The sequence below is a fragment of the Psammomys obesus genome, unplaced genomic scaffold (genome assembly GCF_907164565.1).
Source record: "Psammomys obesus unplaced genomic scaffold, mPsaObe1.curated_primary_1811, whole genome shotgun sequence".
NCBI lineage: Eukaryota > Metazoa > Chordata > Mammalia > Rodentia > Muridae > Psammomys > Psammomys obesus.
In genome coordinates, this window is record NW_026585504.1 from 32477801 (window position 1) to 32499566 (window position 21766).

Consider the following 21766-nt stretch of genomic DNA (forward strand, 5'->3'; position numbering starts at 1 on the left):
TGTGTGTGTGTGTGTGTGTGTGTGTGTGTGTGTGTGTGTGTGTGTGTATGTGTATGTGCGCGCGTGCATGTGTGTATGTACATATGTATCTGGGTCACATGTATGCATGCATGTGTCAGGGAAGGTAAAGAGAGAGAGAGACTTGAGTATTAGCATTTCTCAACTTGGATGTTTCTCAGCAGATGCATGATGGGAATCTGTCAGGTTTCAGGCCTGTGTGCATACTGGGATCTTTCTCTTTTGTGGAATTGCAGTTTTTCCTCCTCAAATTCATTTATCAAAACCTGGACTCTGTCTCCAATTTCATGGAATATGGCCATATTTAAGAAAAGGACCATTGAAAATATAATTAGTTAGGACAAGGTCCCATTAGGGTAGGGTGGGCCTCTGATACAACCAGTGCCATCATAAGGGAATCCGGGGGTCTGTCTCTCTTTCTCTCTCTCTCTACTCCCCCACACACAGAGACATCATTTTATAACATGAAAACAGAAGAGGAGATTGCTGGCAGCACAGATGGCCGAGAAACCAGAAGCCAGGAGAGGGACACAGAGCCGACTGTCCTGGAAGCCTTCAGAGGGATCCCCTTCTCTAGCACCTTAATCTTGGACTTCTAGGCCCCCACTGTATGCAACAATAGATTTTTTCTGTTGAACACACCACCCAAAAAGTGGTACCAATTAAGAAGTCCCACCCAACTACTAAGTCCCCAAGAATTGGTCCCTCACTAAAGTACAGCCACACATTTTGTGGGACACCAGAAATGCTGACAGAGATGTGAAAGGCTGGAGAGTAAAGTGGACAGGCCAAGTGACGTGACCGAGGGGAGGCAGGGGAGGGCTTACGGCTGCTGGGAAAACCCCTGTGAGCAGTAGAGAGCTGGTTTGCCTCTGTGGGGGTTGGGGCAGGGGTAGGACCATGCTGAGCTTAAGGGACACCTCTCAGCCTGTATTTCAAGGGCCTCATTTTCTATACTCATGCTCTTCTTAGCTCCTAGCTCTGCAGCTCTGCCCCTAAGTGGAGATGTGGTGGAGACATAACCTTTGCACAAGGTCACCCACCCACATTCCAGATGCCTGGGACAATGGGCTTGTTTCTTACCCCTCTGGGCCTCATCTAGTTCTTTTCTGTTACTGTGATAAGCACAGCTTAGAGGAAGAAAGGGTTTGTTTATCTTATACTTCCAGGCCCATCTTTTAGGGAAGTCAGGACAGGATCCTGAAGCAGAAACCATGGAGGCATGCTGCTTGCTGCTTGCTGCTTGCTGGCTTGCTGCTTGCTGGCTTATGCTTAACTAGCTTTCTACACAGCTTAACACTGACACCCACTGTGGGCTGAGCCCTTCTGCGTCAGTGAGCAACTAAGACAACACCCACAGAATGCCCACAGGCCATTAGGACCTAGTGATTCCTCAACAGAGCTTCCCACTGAGATGGCTGTAGGCTGTGTGTAGGTTCAAGTAGACAATCCCTTCGTCATTCTGGCTTATCCAGTGGTTGCCCTGGTATATATTGGATGGAGCCTGTGTTATAGGGAATACATCTCCTTGGATGAAACCAAGGAGAAAGTGTCCTGGTAGCATCTGGTCACCATAGCTGGCTACCACTACCAACTCCATGGATTCTCTGTCTTTTGCACATATTTATGGTTCATTGAAAGAATTGTCATTTATCTAATGCTGATATTTAGAGCCTGGTGTTTCATGGGCCACCTCTGCTATCCACCATGTGGTAGATTAGGTTGTCCTTCTTTTGCTCTTTAAGACCCTCTTCACTGTACTAGCAGAACAGCCAAAGAAAGTGCCTCTGCTCATGAATCCTGGGCTTACTGTGACCAGTGGAGTGCTGGCAGACCCAAGGAGACCCAAGGCTGGTGGGGGGCTTGCTAAGGTGCAGGGTCCTTACATTTCAGTGTAATCCAAGCTACTTAGAACCCCCCAAAAGTGAACACACAGGGCAAATAGTTCTGCAGGCCTGAGGCACACATGGTGGAAGTGTGTGGCAGAGGCTGCTCACTTCATGGCGTAGGGAAGGGAAGGATGACAGGAAGGGAAGAGCTAAGGCACACTTTCTCCACTTAACCCCTTACCTGCACCCGTGTCCCTCCCTCCACCCCCACAGTTTCATTGCTCAGTCTAGTTACATCAGAGCCCTTGTGATCTAATCATCCATAGAAATGTCCTCCCAGACATGCCCAGAGATGAGCTGTGGGAACTCTCTCACTGTCCCTTAATCCAGTCAGATTAATGGTCAACATTTACCATCACGTGAAGGTGCCAATAGAGTGAAGAGTCAGGCCAGTATTTTCAGGGGGGAGTCAAGCTGTAATCATAAAGGCATAGCGACAAACTGGACGAGGGCATCAAAGAAGGAGAGTAGCCCGTGCAGGCCACTGCGGGGATACTAGTTAGGTGCACTGGAGGCTCTCTGAGTAACTGGCCAGTTGTGCTTGCTCTCTGCTTTGCAGCCTCAAGCCCCTCACAGCCTGCACTTAGGATTTTGGAAGACCTTTGCTGCCTGTTGCAGATCTGAGCCACTAAAGATCATTTCCAGGGATGTTGTAGAGAGCTTGGGATAGAAGAGGTGCTCATTTTAATGTAGTTCTTCCAAGTAGGGATGGCAAAGAGCTTGGTATGAAGAAAAGTCCAGGTTTACTAGATACATCCCAGAGTGTCATAACACCTGGAATCTGAAGGGTGGATATTATTTATCCTAAGACTTGTGGCCATCTAGTCAAGAACTTCCTGCAAGGGGTGCTAAGGAAACGTCATCCCCTTAAAGAATTAATTTAGCTTTAGTTAGAATAAAACTGCCAGAGGTCCATTTAGCAGGAAGAATAAGGAAGCCCCCCCACACACACACACACTTCCTGCTTTTAATTTAAGAATTTGAAATCCCAGCTGGGCTGGGGAAAGACAGAAAATGCTGACTTCATTGGAAGAAACAGAAGGAGGCTGGAGTGGCTGATTGCCGCCTTTCTGTACCCGTGGGCTTTTCTTCCTGGTAATTGAGTGTTTGCATCCGAAGCATCCTTCCCTTTAACCACTGCAGCAGGAGTTTGAAGATTTCTGAAACACCTCTCATTTAGAAGCAAATCAGACAGATTCTACACTCATGGCAGTAATTGCTTCCTGGTCTCTTACCCACAGTGATAATCTGCTGAGCTGCTGCTGTAGTCTCTCTATACCTATCTTGTGCAAGCTCTGGCCTCCCTCCCTCTCATGGTCCCTGGGGAATGGGAGAGGCTAGCCTAGACACTTACAGAGTGGGCCTCGCCTGAGCGGATGGACCAGGCTTCAGGACAGTGGGGTCATGTGTGCAGCTGACTGCCTTTCTCCCAGTCTGCTATACCTGTTCTCACTGCTCAGGGCAGCTGGGTTGCGTTACTGGAGGATGCAGGGACGTTTCTTCTTCCATAGACTGACTCTGACCCTCAACTTCCTGACTCCATCAACACTCTTCCTTCTATTGACCCTTCCTAGCACTCATTCCTACGTGCACGATTTGTATTGTCTGAGACTGACCAGCCCTTCCCAGCGCTGGAAGAAATTCAAAGCCCGATCAGATCAAAGTTGCTCACAGTTTTGCAAGCGAGAAACATAATCCTCTCTTGATAATTACCCTAAAGTGTGATAAATGTTGTAATAGAGGAATGAATTGGCCTCTGAGAAAGCAGGGGGCAGGTATAGGATGGCAGGATTTCTTGGCGGGATATGGCAAGGCTTCTGAGAAATGAAATCTTTGCCCATTCAGTTAGAATAAATAAATGTGAACACAGATGCATACATTGGGGGTATGTATTCTTCCCTCTGGCCAAAGGGAAGAATATATTAAAAGACAGAGCTTGTGGGACTGAGGAGATGACTCAGTGTGTAAGAGCTCTTTGTCTGCAAGCATAAGTTCGAATCCCAGCAGTCATATAAAAAGCTTGGTATGGCTGCCAAAGAGGCAGTCTGCCCTCATCAGGGTCCCCAAGGTACAGCAACAGTTCCTATTTTCCAGACATCAGACTAGAAGGCCAAAGAAGAAAGACCAGGCAGGCCAGTTTATCTTGAAAGAGATGACCACACCAAAGCTGCAAGATAGGCAGAAAAATCTTCCCTTTCCCCTTCTCCCAGCCCAGACTCAGGAATTTAGATTAGAAAAAGGCAGAAAGGGGAAAGGATAAATACTAGAAATTATTTAACCCCAGAATCTGCCACGCACCATTTTAACCTGAACCAGTAATTCAAAGATGAGTTTGTGGACTGTGTCCACAGACTTTTGGGGAAGGTGTTGCCGCTCTGGCTGGTGTCAGTCCATTGAGCCTGAGAGCCAGCACTGCTGTGCTTCTCCTGTGAGGGCTCCCACAAGCCACCTGGCCAGTGTTGGAGCACTCTGCAGTACCACCAGGCTGTGCTTCGGACACACCCTGTGATGGCTGCCTCTTTCAGCTGCCCCAGCTGGCAAACTGAAGGTGTTTCTCATATTTGTTTCTTCCTTCAAAAGCTGATTTGTTCTAAAGCCATGGTGACCCTGGGAGAGCCACACTTTTATCTTGATTTTGGAGTGGGACCAAGGTTTCAGTTAATCTTCAGATGACAGAAACCTGACTCTGCCTGTGCTTTTTTAATTTATTTTTTTTTTTCCACAGAGGTCAGCTGGCTCCCAATTTAGGTCAATTTGCATCTGTCGGAAATCTCCAAGGACAGATACTTTGTCCTCATTAGCTGATCTGTCAGGCAGTTTTTCCCCAGGTGGCTCCGAACCTCTTATAGATTTTCCCTCAATCTCCCTCTGGTGTGCCAGTGCCTGGCTGCTTCCCTTGAGGAACGGGGTGTGGTTTGGGAGGAAGTGACTAGCGTGCATCCCTTTTGCCAGTACTAGCATTCCACCCCATCCATGACCCCTTGGCTTCTCTCTTTATTCCAGCCTCCATCTGGTAGTCTTAAAGTATGTTCATAAATGCTTTGGCACCTCACTGTTTGGGACCTGGAGCTGTGTCCCCTCTCCCAGAAACTGGCCCAGCCTTGTGACTGTTTGCCCAGCAAGGTGTGTCACACTGATACTTCATGACACACACTCGGAGGATACAAAAGTCCATGGGTCTTCTTGCTTTCATCAGGCTTCAGTTATCACATAAATATGGTGGACACGGCTGCCATACTGTAAGGAAGCCTGTCTTAGTTTGGGTTTTATTGCTGTAAAGAGACACCATGGCCAGGACAACTTTTATAAAGGAAAACATTTCATTGGGGCTGGCTTAGAGTTTCAGAGGTTTAGTCTATTATCAGCATGGTGGGAAGCATGGCAGCCTGCAGGCAGACTTGGTGCTGGAGAAGGAGTTGAGAGTTCTACATCTTGATCCATAGTCTAGCTTGAGCGTAGGAGACCTCAAAGCCTACCTTCAAGGTGACACATTTCCTCCAACACGGCCAAACCTCCTAATAGTGCCACTCCCTATGGATAAGTACTCAAACATAAATCAACGGGGGCCATTCCTATTCAAATCCCACAGAGCCCAAGCAAGCCTTCAGAGACCACAAGAGTTGCATGAAGAGAGCTATTTGGGGGCCTGCTGGCACTTCGGCCTTCAGCCAGTTCAGCTTCAGCCACTTCTTGTCTGTCTGTAACAAAACTTGAGCCTCCAAACAAGTCTAGAGGTTACTGTCCAGAATTCTTAAGCCACAGAAACTGGAAGAGTTTATATGTTATTGTTACAAGGCCTTCAATTTGAGGGTGCTCCGTTGTACAGAAGTAACTCATTGGAACCACGGTCCACCAGAAAGTTATGTCCTGGTCTGGAGAAGTGGCTCAGCAGTTAAGAATGTGTACTGTTATATAAGAAGTGGGAAATAGTAAGATCTGGAGAAGACAGGAACCCCACAAGGAGAGCAACAGAACCAGAAAATTTGAACACAGGGGTCTTTCCATAGACTCATACTCCAACCAAGTACCAGGCAAGTAGATAACCTAGAACCCCTGCACAGATGTAGCCCATGGCAGTTTAGTGTCCAAGTGGGTTACATAGTAATGGGAACAGGGACTGCCTCTGACATAATATGATTGGCCTGCTCTTTGATCACCTCCCCTTGAGGGGGGAGCAGCCTTACCAGGCCACAGAAGATGACAATGCAGCCACTCTTGATGTGATCAGATAGACTAAGATCAGAAGGAAGGAGAGGAGGACCTTCCCTATCAGTGAACTTGGGGAGGGGCATGAGTGAAGACGGGGGAGGGAGGGCCTTATGGGGGAGGATACAAAGTGAATAAAGTATAATTAATAAAATAAAATTTAAAAAAAAGAATGTGTACTGCTCTTCCAATGGACCTGAGTTCAATCCCCAACACCCACGTCTGATAGCTGAACTGCCTGTACCTACAGCTCAATAGGAGCCAACATCTCTGGACTCTGAGGGCCCACACGTGCACACACATACACAATTAAAATAAATTTTTTAAAAAAGAAAGTTACTTCCCTAAACCACTGATATATCTGCTTGGGTAGAGGAGCTGGTCAGAAGCCACCCCTGGAACTTGATTTCCTCCTCAGCCTTCCCAGTCCCTCATTCCTCATTGGATTTCTCAGACCTTGCACTCGGAAGCTCTCCCCTAGAGATCCAGGAAAGCTGCCCTCAGATCAGATCCTGTCCTGTCCTGTCTCTTTTCACAAAGCTCTTCTGGTCACATTCCCTAAATGATGTCCAATCTTCCCCCATGGTGTTTTGACAGGATAATGTCTAATTCCTTCTCTGCTGGCATGAGACTGAAGCCTGACTGAGGTTTATTCTTCATTCCAGCCCTTCCCTAGGCAGGGGTGACCATTCTATAGGAGTTTATCAACCATTCTGAGCCTCTTCAACACAACTATCGCCTGCCTCCAGGGTTGCAGAAACGGGATGTGAGAGAACTCTTCAGGCATTAGCAGACAGCCAAAGTGTGGTTGTCATTCCCACCTGTGTAACCAAGTACCCTGGAGCTGCAGCCTAAATGGCTTAGTCTTCATAGAAATGCCAAGCTGATGAGGTCTCAGAGGGCTATGCCCTGGGTGGATGACAAAACCTTCCATCCAGCTTCCCAGCTCCTGGATCAGGTTGGGTTCCATCTGGCATTTTGCCTCTTGGCCTTACGAAAGTGGAAACGATAGTGGAACACTCTAGGGTGTGAATGTCCAGGTGCAGCTGGAGATGGAATGCGGCAGGATCAGTAGGGGTAGAGGGCTAGCTGTGATAATTCCTCCAGATGTGTCCTGTATTGTTCATGATACCAGGCCCATCTCAAGTTAGCCTTCATCCACTCATTAAGAGTTCATCTTTTGGGCCCACTACTGAATAGGAGAGAACCCTCCATCCATCTTGTCCTTCTCTTGGTGGCCAACTATTAGGAAACCTCGTGTAAGTCTTGATTAGTTTGGAGGAAGTTTCTTTATTCAGAGGAGAAGAGTTTGCATTTTGGTTTGACAGTAATAGTTTAGAGTAAAAGCTATCAGGGAAGCTGGAAGGGAAAGGAATTGGGAAAAAAATGTCCTAACTACTGATCCAGACAATCACGCTCCAAGACACGTGGAAGGGACACGTCACCTCAGGCTAATTTATGGCGTGTTTTCTATTAGAATTGCAAAGTCCTCACAGTTGGGAGGTGTTAAAATATGACTTCACATCATATTAAATACATGCTATATTTAAACGGAGATGTGAACTGAAACACGAAGCGAACTAGACTAATTTGCTGAATTCTAAAGTAATCTTGGTTCTGCCTTTGTCAGTCTTTCGCCTCCACCGTGTTTCTTGCTGGATTCCATTAAAGTATTCAGAATCGGAACATACCCCGAGGCTTTGAAATTATTCAAGCATTCAACCCTCCAACTCCAGCAGATCTGAGAGCTAAGTAGCAATTGTCCCAGTGCCCATTCTCCACTCATGCTGATGGGTAGAGGCCATGGTGGCCTGGGGCTGAGTTCTGCCTTGACGGCTGTGTGCTAGCTCACTTCCTACACTGTGACGACATCTGGAGAGAGGAAAGCTGTGTCTTGGCTCACTGTCTCAGAGTGCAGTCCATGATCACTTGGCCTCTTGCACGTGGGCAGGCCTTCTTGGCAGTGGGTGCCTGTGGCTGAGGAGAGCTATTGACCTCATAGTAGACAGAAAGCAGAGGAAAAGGAAGATCAAGGACACAGTGTCTCAGGGACTATTTTCTTCCCCACCAAGGCCCACTTCCTAATAGAATCCAAGTAAGTCTTTTATCAAATATATGACTTAAAAAGTTTTCTCTTGTTGTGTTTGAATGCTTGGTAAATAGGGACTGGCACTATTAAGAAGTGTGGCCTTGTTGGAAGAAGTGTGTCACTGTGGTGTCTCTTCAAAGCAATAGAAACCCTAACTCAGACTCCTTCCCTGTGTGTTGCCTGCTGTGTCTCTTAACAGTTACCACTTGGAGTAGAAAAGTTTAATTTTGACAAATCCAGTTCAAAAATTTTTCTTTTGTTGCTTGTACTGTTCATGTCTAATCTAATCCTAATCCAAGGTGCTAAAGATTGACAGTTTTTATTATTTTACTCAGATAAGTAGCATATGTTTTCTTTCACATGCAGAGTCTAGATTTTGAAAAGTGTCTAAGACATAAGAATAGAAGGAGACCAATGGAGACCAATAAGACAAAAGTGAGAGGTATGGATATGAGTGTCATCATAATATATGACAGACATGTACAAAATATTTTAAAAACAAAATAAGAGCTTTGTTTTAGCTCTTACATTTAGGTATCTGGGCCATCTTGGGTTCATTTTTATGTATGGTGTGAATAGAATGAGAAGTAGCCATTTGCAGGCATGCGGGTACTATTCTCCTCTGCCCCCGAGCTGTCCTAGCATCTGCACAGACTTCCTCAGCGATATTTTCAGTCTGGATACAAATAGATAAGTTGTATGTGGTGGTTCTTTCCTCCTGGATATTTCTCTCCAGTCAGGATAAGTGAGAAGTAAATTCCAAATTAGACTGTGTGGTGAAGAGAAAGCATTCATCTTTCCAGTGATCAGATCCTTCCTCATCATGTGACCTTAGAATGCCCACTCCTGCTCTGTGGAGAACCAATGGCAATCTCTTTCACTGGGACAGTTACATATGCCACCCAGCAGGCAGTGGTAGGTGAGCAGTGGGGACAATAGTAGGAAACCATTGTGCCTACCATGTTTTGAATGCTTTCTTTCATTGAAAATTCCCAGCACCTCATGGGACAGAGGTTACTGTTATCCACATTTTACCCACGACGACAGTAAAATCAAGACGTGTTAATTATTAGATATTTGTTTTGAGTTTATCAGGTTATGGGCAAAGTGGATCGAGTAGAACCCAGATGTCAGGCTCTAGGTTCTAGCTCCCAGCAGGGCTCAACACTCCCAGAAGGGGTACGGGTGTTTAGGCCCCCACCTCACTCTCAAAGGTCGATGTCTTAACCCCTGTTGTGGTTAATATCCATTGTCAGTTTGGCAGGATCTGACAATGGGAGACCAGCCTTTCAGGCACACTCATGCAGGATTATTTAGGTTAAGTTAGCTCTGGGCATGCCTGTGAGAGGGTATTTTGGCTCTGTTAGTTGAGAAGACCCATTCTAATGGTGGGCAATGCCATTTCCTAGGCTTGGCCTGAGTAAGAGGAGGAAGAGAGATGAGTTCAAGCATTTGCTGTTCTCTCCTTGCTCACTGTTGGCTCAAGGCAACCAGATGCATCAAGGTCCTGCCAGGAGGACTTTCCATTACAAGGGATTGTACATAAACCCTTTGTTCCTTTCATCTGCATTTGTTATCAACTCGAGGATGCACCATTGTTGAAGCGGGAGTCTTGGAGACCATGGGTCTGCAGAGGCGTGATCTTGCACTTCCAGCCTTCAAGCTGTAAAAAATGAGTCTTTGATGTTTATAAACCATACAGTTTATACTTTTTTTTTTTTTAAACAACAGCCTCAACTAGGATGTGGGCTACGTACTTCACTATTCTCTCCCTGGTACCCTGCACGTTGCTGGCACTTCATAACCCTTCATTGAATACACAATTGGATGAAATGAACAACTGACTAGAGGAGCAATCCAGACAGAACAAACAGCAGTAGCCAAGGGGAGGGAGGATTGATTTATGGGAGAAAATTAGAGGAATGAAATCCATAGATAGAGTTTGCCTAAGTGAGAATGATGACGGCAGCCAGGGGCACCAAGGGAGAGGAATTGCTTAACATGGGAGCAGAGAGCAGGAGCAAGGAGCGGGGAGGCAGCACCAGCTCTGGAATATAAATGGAGGCTCATAAGCTTGCGTTCCTGCCTGACAACATTCTGTGTGATTGGAAAATGAACTTCTGCATGTTGATGTATAGGCCAGAGGAAGTTCTACCCTAGCATGAAACAGGCTAGCTGCACCACTCCCCATCCAGCTTATTTTCCTCTGCTATTTGATTTGTCATGTTTAGTAAATTATTATTCTTGGGGAGGAGGGATGTGGTGGAACCCGAAGTCAAAAGAAGTGATCTGGGTTGATACTGTAAGCAGAGAGAGGTTGGTGGGCTCTCGGAGGTGGCTTACATCATTTGTCCTCGGAATGGACAGTCCTGTTTGTACTAGGAGTGTTATGCATCTTCATTCACAGTGTTGGCAATAGATGGCCACCTCCTTTTGAAGACTGAGCAGGGCAGGCAAGCAGATGTCATGGCACCAGCTCCCCCAAAACTTCACCTCCTCCCACTTGTAGCTCATCAGAGAGCAAAGGATCATGAATGCCACTGAGCCCTCTCTGTGTGCCAGGCCCTACCATTAGCATTTCACACACGTACTGTGAGCCTTTAAGGAATCCGTTCTTATCACTAAGACCCCACTATTTATAGAGGAAGAAAATGAGCCTCAGTGACATGATGGGACTTGTGTAAAGCCACCAGGCAAATGGCAGAGCCAGGATTAAAGCCTTACCCTATGACTCAGCCAAACTCCCAGCTACTGCTGTACGAGGTGCCAACGATGCACACCAGCAGCTTGCTGCCTGGTTTGGGTAGGAAGGGCCACAAACAGAACAGGACAGATAAGGCTGTGTTGAAATCAAGGATTGGGTTTGAGAAGTTTGCAAAATCCACTTGGAGTCTGGGAGCAGCTGTCAATGCAATGGTGTTCTCATCATGGGAGTTTGGGGAATGGAAAGACCTCACACTATTGCTGTGTTCATAGCTCATGGACAAACCGTCGCATGTGTCAGTCCCTTAAAAAAAAATGGAAACTTTTTTTTTTAAAACTAGACTTGTCCTGTCCTTTATTGTAGCTCTATTGAAGGAAGGCCTTTGGGAATGTCCTGTAACATGTCATTGTAGTCGTTCTTTGCAGTGTGCTTGCTGCTGCTGTTGAATATTGTCATTAAGCAAGAATCATCTTAGATTCAGATGACCCCGACCTAGCCAGAAGCACCCATAATCTAGTGAAAGGTATAGGTGAACAAGCACTTCCAGTCCAGCTGCTTGCCAGCTCTTCCACACTTCCCACCCCATAGCAAGTAGGCGGATAGTCCACACTCAGCACATACCATTCGCTGTATGCTCTCCCTTTCTGCTTTCTTTACCTTTTCTTAGTAAGGGTGGGATTGCTGGGGGTAGAATTCAGGGCCTTGCACATACCAAGCAAGGGCTCTACACCTTGGACTTCCAGCACCAGAGTTGATGCTACACAGTGTGCTCTGTCAGCACGTTGAACCCAGTCTGTAGCCGGGCTCCTTCTGCCGGAAGTAGCTCCAGTCTGTAAACCGGGCTTAGCTTTGCCCCACTTCCATGGCTTGCACTCTGTGTCACTCTCCATCTTTGGCCAAGCTGTAGCTTAGTGGGGTGTGGAAATGATTCCATTTCTAGTAAGAAAAATGACAGTGTAGCATGGCCAGACTTGCAGGCACAGGATAGGATGAGTAGTTGGGAGTGGGACTTTAGCAGAGTTGGAGGAATGGGGGACCTTCAGCTGGAAACAGTGGCCCATCGTTCAGCTGTTGGACTATCTTCTAGGAGACCAGCCAGGTTGGGGCCCAGTTCTGTTCAAGCACCTGACTGAGGGAGAGTCTGTGCCAGCCACCCAGCCTCCCCAGGCTGCTGAGGCTCTGGCTAAGGCAGGCATTGCCTTTTATCCAGCCTGCCTCTAACTCATTATTTACATAGACTGTAAAATAATGCTTAACTCTAAATTGCCGCAAGCCGGAGCCTCAAGTGAGGCTAGCTAGACCTTCACAGATGAAAGCAGACTAAATACAATGGGGAGGGAGGAAGACAGCCACAAATAAAATGTCAGGGAGTGCCTAATGATAGAAGGTTATGCGACAGCCTGCATAATTGGGCAGAGTGGCTGATGGCAACAGCTGGCAGGGTAAGCTGGTCTTCGGTTCTATTTATGTGTTTATCTGCTGCCTGTCACCGTAATGGCCACAAGCAGTATTGATCACAGATTAATTTTGCCTCATTCCTTCTCTTCTTGGCTCTGCCCTTATCGGTCTCACCTCCCCGCTCAGATAGACAACCAAATGAGCATGTGAGGAAACGTGTTGCTTAGGGGGCAGTCTGCCTACCAGGTGTCGTCAAAGCGAGCCCTGACTATGAGCCTGGCACCCTCCTAAGAGGCCTTAAGTTCATAACTAGATTTTCTAATATGGCAACCTCATGAGTTGGGTATCATTGCTGCTAGTTTACACATGTGGCCCAGAGAGGTTTAATAACTTGATGGAAGCCACACAGGCTGGCACAGCAGTAACCATTACTTACTGGACCCGGCAAGGTGATGTTCTAAGATATTTCAACACACATGTCATGGAATCTGTACTCTTTTAAAAAAGCATATTGTGGGGTTTGTGCATATATGTATATGCATGTTAATGCATGTGGAGAAGAGAAGGCGACCTTGAAATTCTTTCCTCAGGAACACCTTTGGCCTGGAATTCACGCAAGCTGGCTGGCCAATGAGCCCCAGGAATCCTTCTGCTTTACCTCCCGAGTTCTGGGATTGTAGACATTCGCCCTCACACCCAGCTTGTTAACATGGGTTCTGGACACCAAACACAGGTCCTTATACTTTTAAGGACCCCAGCCCCATGTCTGTGCTCTCTGCTGTGAACTACACAATCCCCTCTACACCCTCAGCCACATTTCTCCAGTGTTTAAGCCTCCTCAGCCAGGCCACATAGGCTGTCCTTCCTCGTCCTGAGCCTCTGCAGCTGCAGCTGTGCACCTCCTTGCTTTACTCGCCCGTATTCTAGACCTTGACACAAAGGCAGCAGGGCGCACAGCGCACGGGCTGCTGGGGCAAGTGCCTGTGCTCAGATCCCAGCTCTGCTGCTTATGTTGACTGTGAGCAGGAGACTTCCTCTTTCTGTTCCCCATCTGTAAAATAGAGATAAGCAAGGGTTGCTAAGCAGTGAATTAACTAATACATGAAAGTACTCTCCGCACAGTGTGACACACGGAGAGCCCTGAGCAGATGGTAATTGCTATTACTGTCATCATTAATAAGATTATTATTGTTAGCCCAGATTGGGTAGTCACTGACTATGGGAGAGGTAGACAAATCAACTTCTGTAAAATGGGAAACAGAATCTGCAAGCTGGCCAGTAGGGTGTGTGTAAGCTGGGCACCCAGGACCCTGCTCCTTCTGGTGACACAGCGAACACGGGATTGTCCCCTGTTCCTGCCACTGCCACGTGAAATAAGCCACTCTGTGTCCCCCCTCTAGGGGCTTGAAGAGGTGTGCTGTGGGTAGAATGCTGTTTTCCTCCTGGGCTAGGTGATCACCACCCTCATAGATCCTGCGGCCAGGGGCTCCATGATGCTATCCTGTGTTCTCCAACACTCCTCAGTCAGTCAATGACAGAAAGTCACTTCTCTTCTGAAGCAGATGCGGAAGCTGTAGTTTATGTTGTGTACCGCCCGAGACAAACGGGGTTACTTTGTAGTGTTATGGAAGCCAGTCAGTGTGACCCTGTGGTCACACAGTGCCTCTTCTGCTGCCCTCAAGCAGGAGCCTTGATGCTTGTCCCTGACAGGTGTGGATCTGCTCGTGGATTCCATTGGCCCTGTTCACCCTGCTTCCTGTTCCTAAATCAAGGCTGACACCTACCGAGAGCAGTGGGGCCTCACTGTTGTCACAGCGGGCAGAACTCTCATTGACGACAAGAAGCTATAAGAAAGGCCCTGTCAGCCGGTGTCATCTCGGCTGCTCCCTGCATGTCCCCCCACAAGAATGGTGGGGGTAGGTATTAGGGGATGAACATTAGTCTCCAAAGAAGCTGGCTGTGGGCTGTGTCAAATGTAGACAGCAGAATGTGACACCTGGGTCATCTAGCCAGACTTGCAGCCTCGCTTGAAGTTTCATCCACAGCTGCAATGATGAGATGCTGGGGAGAGGTATTAGGTTGCTGTTTGGGGTTTAGTCTCAACGACTCCAGTGTTCTAGGTAATCTATGACACATCTAAGGCTCTTTTTAAAATTACAGCTGGAAAGAAGAAAGAACTCTGCGCAGTCACCATCCGCAGAGGGCCCGCATATCAAAACAGTGCGGGTACAGGATGGCTGAAGTCATCTGGCTACTTACAATCATTCCGCAGCTACACCCACCGCTGAGAGCGTGTGTCCTGCACGCTTCGCTCTGCAAACAGACTTTTATGGGGCCAGCTAGAGGAAAACTTCGCTAGACTGTAGGTAGTGATCATCTCTGGTGGTGACTGCCGGAGAATTTTATGTCTGATTTTATTCCGTAATACAGAGCAGAGTACTTTCTGTGTTTTGAAATTTTTTTGCATTAAAAAATAACAGACAGTGCCTGGAGATGTAGCGCAGTTGGGAGAGAGCTTGCAGAGCATGGACAAGGCCCTGTGTTTGTTCATCAGCTGCCGTAAACCAGGCCTACAGATATGAACCGGGCACCCAGGAGGAAGAGGGTCAGGATTTCAAGGTCATCCTTGGCTACATAGTGAGTTCAAGGTCGGCATGGTTTCATGATGCCCTATCTCAAAAAAAAAAAAACACAAAAATAAATAAAGGCCATATTCCTGAACATTTGTTATTCTGATCTGAACAAAGAAGACACAAACAGCCATTAGGAGCTAAATATATAGGTCTTAAGGAATATCTTTATTTTATGATTTATTTGTAGTCATTAAACATTAATAAGACTGCAAGCTTGCCTATGGATTTGGGATGGTTGAGCGGAGGTTTGAAAGACGGTCAGTTGTGAATAATTTATTATGAAAATCACAGAAAATAAAATAGCACTGGGGAGGAGGAGGTTTTGCACTGATATGTTTGAATTTATACAGTACATGCTGTTTAATTCCCGGAGGGTTCCTTTCATCTCCCTGTGCCTTGGTTTCCCCACTTGAAAGGGAAGAGTGAACCCGCCTCGGTTATTGTGAGGATGTAAGGCTTCGCAGCCTCGAATCTAAGAACAAGGCTAGGACACCGCAATTATGCCATAAATGCTGACAGCCTCAGGGGTTGCCCTATGATGTTTAGGCTTTGGACATTCTCTGTGGCCTCGTATCAGAAGCAGCAGCAACAGCATTAAGAAAATAAATTGGTGAAGGTGCCTCGACTTCTTACCACATCTGAGTCACCATACTGGACTCTTAATTAGGTCAACAGCTTGCTCGTGTCTGACTCATACCCTGCCATTTCACTTGCCTTCACTCTACAAATTGGGGTGCCGGGGTTCAGGGCAGTCAGACAACCTGCCCAAGATCACACAGCCTGTCAGGTGTTAGCTCTGATTCCAAAGCCCGTGCTCAAAAGCGCATTTAATATTTGCCTGCAGGTATAATGCCCACACTCATCTTGTTTTCTCAGCCTAAAAGTCCTGGGGTTGGGTGCTTGAATGCCCTACAAAAGCGTACCAGAATATGCCCAGCTGTTGACACAAAGCAGAGCCTACCTCCCTCCTGACGGACACGCATTTGCTGAAGGAAAAGTCTCCCTCCGTATCTGGTGTAGCAGGTAGCTGGAGGTTCCTCCTGTTACATATTGATAGCACAGGTTTTTTTTTTTTTATTTAAAGGAAATTGAGACCAATTATATGGCTTGCAATTACACTCGGAAAGGGAATTGAAAGATGGAGCATTAATTTCCTGTTTGTTTGTGATACTGTAGCTAGGCAAACAGTTAATCAGCACTTGTATCAACACCCAGCCCATAGTGCTCAGTCCTGTAGGCCCAGGCTCCTCTGCCTCCGCTGGAGAATGCCTGTCCATCTTACAGAGTTAACAGCAACTTGTTCTGCCCTGCTTTGTGCCAGGTGCTTGACAAATAAAGATTACCGAGTCACTGTGCATGGATGCCTGGCTAGAGCCTGGGGGGTTGTGATGTCATAGCAATGATTTGATCCCAAGAGCAGCAGCACATAGCAGGCAGGTGTGAACAGACCTGCACACAGAGTGGCTTCCAGTATTGTGGGAAGTAGTAGGCAGAGGCCAGGGGTGACCCTGAGAGGCCATGCTGGGAGTCCACCTTTATACCATATACCATATACCATACCATATACCATACTTGTCATATATAAATGACAAGTGTGGAGGGCACCTGCCTAGTAACATGGAACAGAACAGGCAGATTCAAGATTTCACACAGGCGGACGGGATGGGACTCACTTATGTGAGGAACAGAGAAGGACCAATGGGGGAGGGAGCCCCTGACTTCAGCTAGAGATTTGAGGGGCCTCCTCAGATACCAGTGCCCTCCACACCACAGGGGAGAGGTTAAAGGCGAAGGTGCACCGTGCTCTCTGTCCAGTTCTGAGGACAGTAGCTCCTTCTGCCCACCTGTTCCTGTGACCACCTCAAAGCCAGGGAGTCTTGACTTGCAGAGGTGGTGGCTGAGGCTGCTGTGAGCGGGAGCTGGTGCTGCATTGCTTCTAACATGGCCTGAGACATGAGGTCTGGGATTTCCTGTCAGATATGCCCTCAATCTTCACATCCAGCTCCTGCAGCTCGGGCCAGAATGAAAGTAACAAGGAGCCAGGAAGGGTCTCTAGACATGCTGGGGACATGTGCTGTAATCCAGCCTGGCTTGCCACAGGTCCACGGGCAAGCTCACATCCTATAGGTGTTCCGTTTTCCCAGTTTCCTTCCCAACCTCTGCAAGCTCTGCCAGCTCCAGAAGGTGGATTAAGCTGAGGCTGGGACTTTGCCAGGGACAGCAGCTGAGGCACAGAGGTCTGACCTGTTTCCATCACTGTGAGGCAGTTCGAGGCTGGAAAAGGAACCTCGGTGGCAGGGACATCTACCCCACCCCTGCCCCCGGTCTTCCCTGCCCCCAGTCTTCCTGCCTCCTTTGGGTCTGTGCTTGGTGAAACTTACCCTGACCACCTTCTGCCAAAGAACATTGTTTCCCTTCCCAGCCTTGATCCACGTTTGTGATGGGATAGCCATGATTCAGCCTCCTGTCAGCCCACATACCGTGTTCATTTAGTTCGCTGCAGATCATGGAGACAGGCAGCAAATGACAATCACAAGCATGTGATCCGTGTAAGGAGACACGTAGGGCAAAATGGGAGCAGGGCAAAGTCTAAGCACAGTCTTCTGACGGCCATACAGAGGGCAAACAGCAGTCTGAGCAGAGGGAAGAGTTTGCTAGGCAGAGGGAAGAGCCTGGTGAGGGAACCCACAAAGAAAGAGAGGAAGTGTGGGTACGCCCACCTGTAACACCCTCCTGGGCAAGGTGGGGCCTGGTCCTAGATACAGTATAAGATCCTGACCTACATCTCTAGGGCACTGGGAGCTCAGGAGTGGTCCAGGAGACTTTTGGAAGGAAGAACGGATACAGATGCACCTTTCGGAGGTGAGGCCAGGAGGTCTTACAGGGTTCTGGTGAGCTGTTTTGGTCTCACCACTAGCCTGTGGAGCCTTTCTGTAAGCCTGAGATGGAGCTGAGGTTCCTCTGCAGGCCTCCACCCCTATGTCACTGCTCCTTGCCATCTAACCCAGCCCGGGCACTTAGACCATGCAAGGCACCCAGAGTGTCGGGTGCATCTTGTGAATTACTGCTATGTTCCTCACTACTGTTGGTTAGGGGCTACCGTGGCTACTGCTGTCGCATTATTGCGGGAGGAGAGCACTTCAGGCCCTCACCACTCCTGGAACCTGTCAGCTCTGGAGTCTGATGTACATTGCTCTCTGAATTTGAATTAAAGCACTTGGTCTCCTGCTCTTCTTTTCTCAAGACTCCAGCATCGTAGACCGTCCATTCCTGTGATTAGCTAGAAACTTCAACCTGCGCCCCATCAGTCCTGGCTCCTCTCAGGATCTTCTCCTGACTTTCTCCCACTATAAGCGGACCCTGTGGATCTCAGTACACAGGCAGGATGGGAGGCTGTGCCTGTAATCATGCTTGGACAAGGAATGCTTGTGTTTTACACAGTGAATTGCAGACGGTGAGATGAGAGGCAGCCAGCAAGCTAGTTTGGGGCACGGGACAGGCTTTCTCTCTGTGATGTCACCCCGCCTCTGGCCTTCACAGATAGGGCAGAGTTTGTATTTCCCTGTAAGGGAAGCTGGATCATGAATGACCGTGGTTGGGTCCTGGAACCAGCCAACAGTAAAATAAATAAATACTAATTTGGTTGCTCTGGGGCCAAAGAACAATATACCAAACCAAGAAATGGCACCAACATGTATTTTATGCTTAACTTTTCTAAATGAAATACTGTTGGTATTATCGGGGACAATCTGCCCTTTAAAAAAAGATTGTGGTATAATATACAGCACATGAAATCTGCCAGCTTAAACGGTTTTGAGCGTGCAGCTCAGCAGGGTAGCACAGTCACGCTGTTGGCTGCTTCACATTTTTGAATCCAGAAGAGAATGCCCAGATGCACTAGGTCAGAGAGGAAAAGGAAAACAGATCTTATAACGTCCATGCTGACTGTCTCTCCGTAGAATTTATTTGAGCTTGCGTTGATTGTACCGATGAACCCACCTGGGCCTGGAGCAGGATGGGTGAAGGGCAGCAGGCATACATATATGTTCATGGCTTGGAGCGTGTTCTTGCGCCATCTAGTGTCCGTGGAGGCCTTAATCCCACTGCGATGAAGCTGCTTGGTTTCCCTAGCTTTGAGAGGAGGCTCTGTAAAAACCCAATGGCTTGAAAAGCGCACCAGGGAGATGTTTGTCTTTTCAGATCATTTGGATTTTTTTTTCTTTCCCCAGCTCTGATCCCAGGGAAATTTGCAACTAAAATTTGTTTCATTAACAGTCAGAACAGTTTGTCCCTTTGAAGCTCAGACAGGGTGAGATTAATATGAACCCGATATTAAGCTATTAAGCATCAATTTGGCAAACCTATTTATAAAAGAGCTGGAGACAGAAAATAAAGAAAGCTGCATTAAGAGGCTTGTCTGCCAAATCCACTCTATTCTGGAAGATGTGACTTAGTAACCAGTCTCTGTGTGAGAAAGAAAACTGTGGGTGGGTGAGCGTGGGTGTGCATGTGGTGGGGGGGTGTATAGACTGAGCATACTTTTGATGACATGCACTTACTCTAATACTGCTGCTGCCCAAAAATGGTGTCCCTGTCAAAGTAGACTGACTACATATTACAGCCTTGCCGTTTAACAATTGGAAAGTGCCTGGAGGTTTCCTGACACCCAGTGAAGAATCGGCACAACGTGTCGTTCGCGTGCCTGTGAGGACGCTAAAAGAGCACACTTACAGCACTGCCTGGTGTAGAAACCCTTGGACCCATGCAGTAGCGTTCAGTGAGGGACAGCTGTCAGCGGTAAAGGACCGCTGCTGGCCCCCTTGTTTGCTGTACTTCTGTTTCTGGGTGTGTTCCTGCTACTTACAAAGCTTATTGTAAAGCAGTATGCTGTTGGGCCAGCAGCGGCCTCCTGCAGCCTGTGTGTACCATGTCTCTGGAGTGCATAGTTTCTCCTGAGCTTGATTTGACTTCCTAGTGGAGTGTTCGTCGTGGCTGTAGAAAAGACTGTGCCACACGTAGAAACGGGATCCAGCCTGGAGGCAAGGGGACCTCAGCACCGGGTTTGTGTGGAGGCACAGTATCATGTTCACATGACAAAGTTGCCAAAAAGGCAGGTCTTGTAATGAACTGTCATGAAGCCATGGAGAGTAAAATAAGTAACTATTCCTTAGAGCTCGTCTGTTATCCATTGTTGTCTTAGTTAGGGCTTTATTGTTGTGAAAGACCATGACCAAGTCAACTCTTATAAAGGAAGACATTTAAATGGGGCTTGCTTACAGTTTCAGAGGTTCAGTCCATTTTCATCATGGATGTGGTGCTTGAGGAGTCAGGAGTTCTACATCTTGATCTGAAGACAGCAGAGGGGGACTGTATATTGACACCTCATGAAGCATGAGCTTAGGAGACCTCAGAGCTCACCCCACACTGACACACTTCTTCCAACAAGGCCACGCCTCCTAATAGTGCCACTCCCATGGGCCAAGCATCAAACACATGAATCTAGGGGAGCCAAACCTAGTCCAACCAGCACAAGTGTCATGTGCCCAGGTCCAGTCCATGTACTCTATACTTTGCACTTAATCCACACAACAGTCCAAAAGGAGTTATTCCCCAGTTTACAGGGAACCGAGGCACAGAAGGGTCAAGGATTTTACCACAGGTCACATGCTTGCTGTTAACATTCTGTCCATGTGATGGTATTTTCTCTTCTGCCCCTTGTCCCTCAGAGCTCCCTGCTGCAGCTGCTTTTTACAGCTGTGTGTCATGTCCAGCCCTCAGTACCCACAGCCCCAGGTACAAACATGTCATGTCTGGGCAAGCGTGAGCTACATGGGTTGTTGGTGTCTATGTTTTGAGTTCCTGTAAGAGGCTGTATGAAGGAAGGGTGGGAAGAAAGGCAGCTTAGGAAAGGCAGGTCTCCCTGTCCTCAGCTCAGTGACTCACCTGCCTTGTGACCTGGGCAAGTGATTTCCTCCCTGTAGCCTCAGAGCCTTCCCCTTCAGGATAACAAGATGGCTTTGATAATATGCTGATTTTGTGTTCTTTGCTCTCTTTTGAGAGGATGAACAAGGTAATTATTGCAGTAACACCTTGTCCACCATCTGGCACACTCTGTGTGCTTGTTAAGTTACCACTATTAGTATCTGGAGAGTTAAATCCACCCTAAGACACCATCTGAACTCACAGGCATCTTGAGTTGTACCCATATATTTGCTCCATGAGCTGAAAGGGCCTCAGCCCACATTCTGCTTTGGAAGGTAGGATGGTCCAGCTCAGAGTAGACATGGTTGGTTCTGGTTGGCAAAACAGAATGAGGGAAGCTTAGTTTTACCACCTCTTCCTTTTCAGATTTCCTTGTATTCATGTAAAGTGTATGTGTTTATATAAAACCACATGCATATTGACCTTAAGAATTTATTTTTATTTTGTGTGTTCTGTGCATTTGTATGTGCAAGGGCATGCACATGTGTTTGTTTGTGTACATGGATGTACAGACTTGGATGTAGTTCCTCCTCACCCACCTCTTCTTTCTTTTGTTATTGTTTTGCTTGTGTTTTGTTTATTTTTGTTTGCTTTTTCAGATTGGGTCTTACTATGTAGCCTTGTGATATGTAGACCAGGCTGGCCTCAAAGGCACAGAGATCCACCTGCCTGGAATGCTGGGATTAAAGGCAAGTGCCATCACACCCTGCTCCATCCCTTTTTCCAATGCAGGGTCTCACTGGTACCTGGAGTGCAGGACTTTTGCTGGGCGGATTGTCCAGCCAGTCCTGGGAATTCACACACACACACACACACACACACACACACACACACACACACACACACA

General features: G+C 47.4%; 1 protein-coding gene across 1 annotated transcript in view; it reads left to right on the forward strand.

Annotated features, from left to right (window-relative positions):
- The window catches only part of Ldlrad3 (low density lipoprotein receptor class A domain containing 3), a 123002-nt gene that overhangs the window by 23241 nt on the left and 77995 nt on the right, over positions 1–21766 (forward strand). The gene's annotated exons all lie outside the window — the stretch shown is intronic.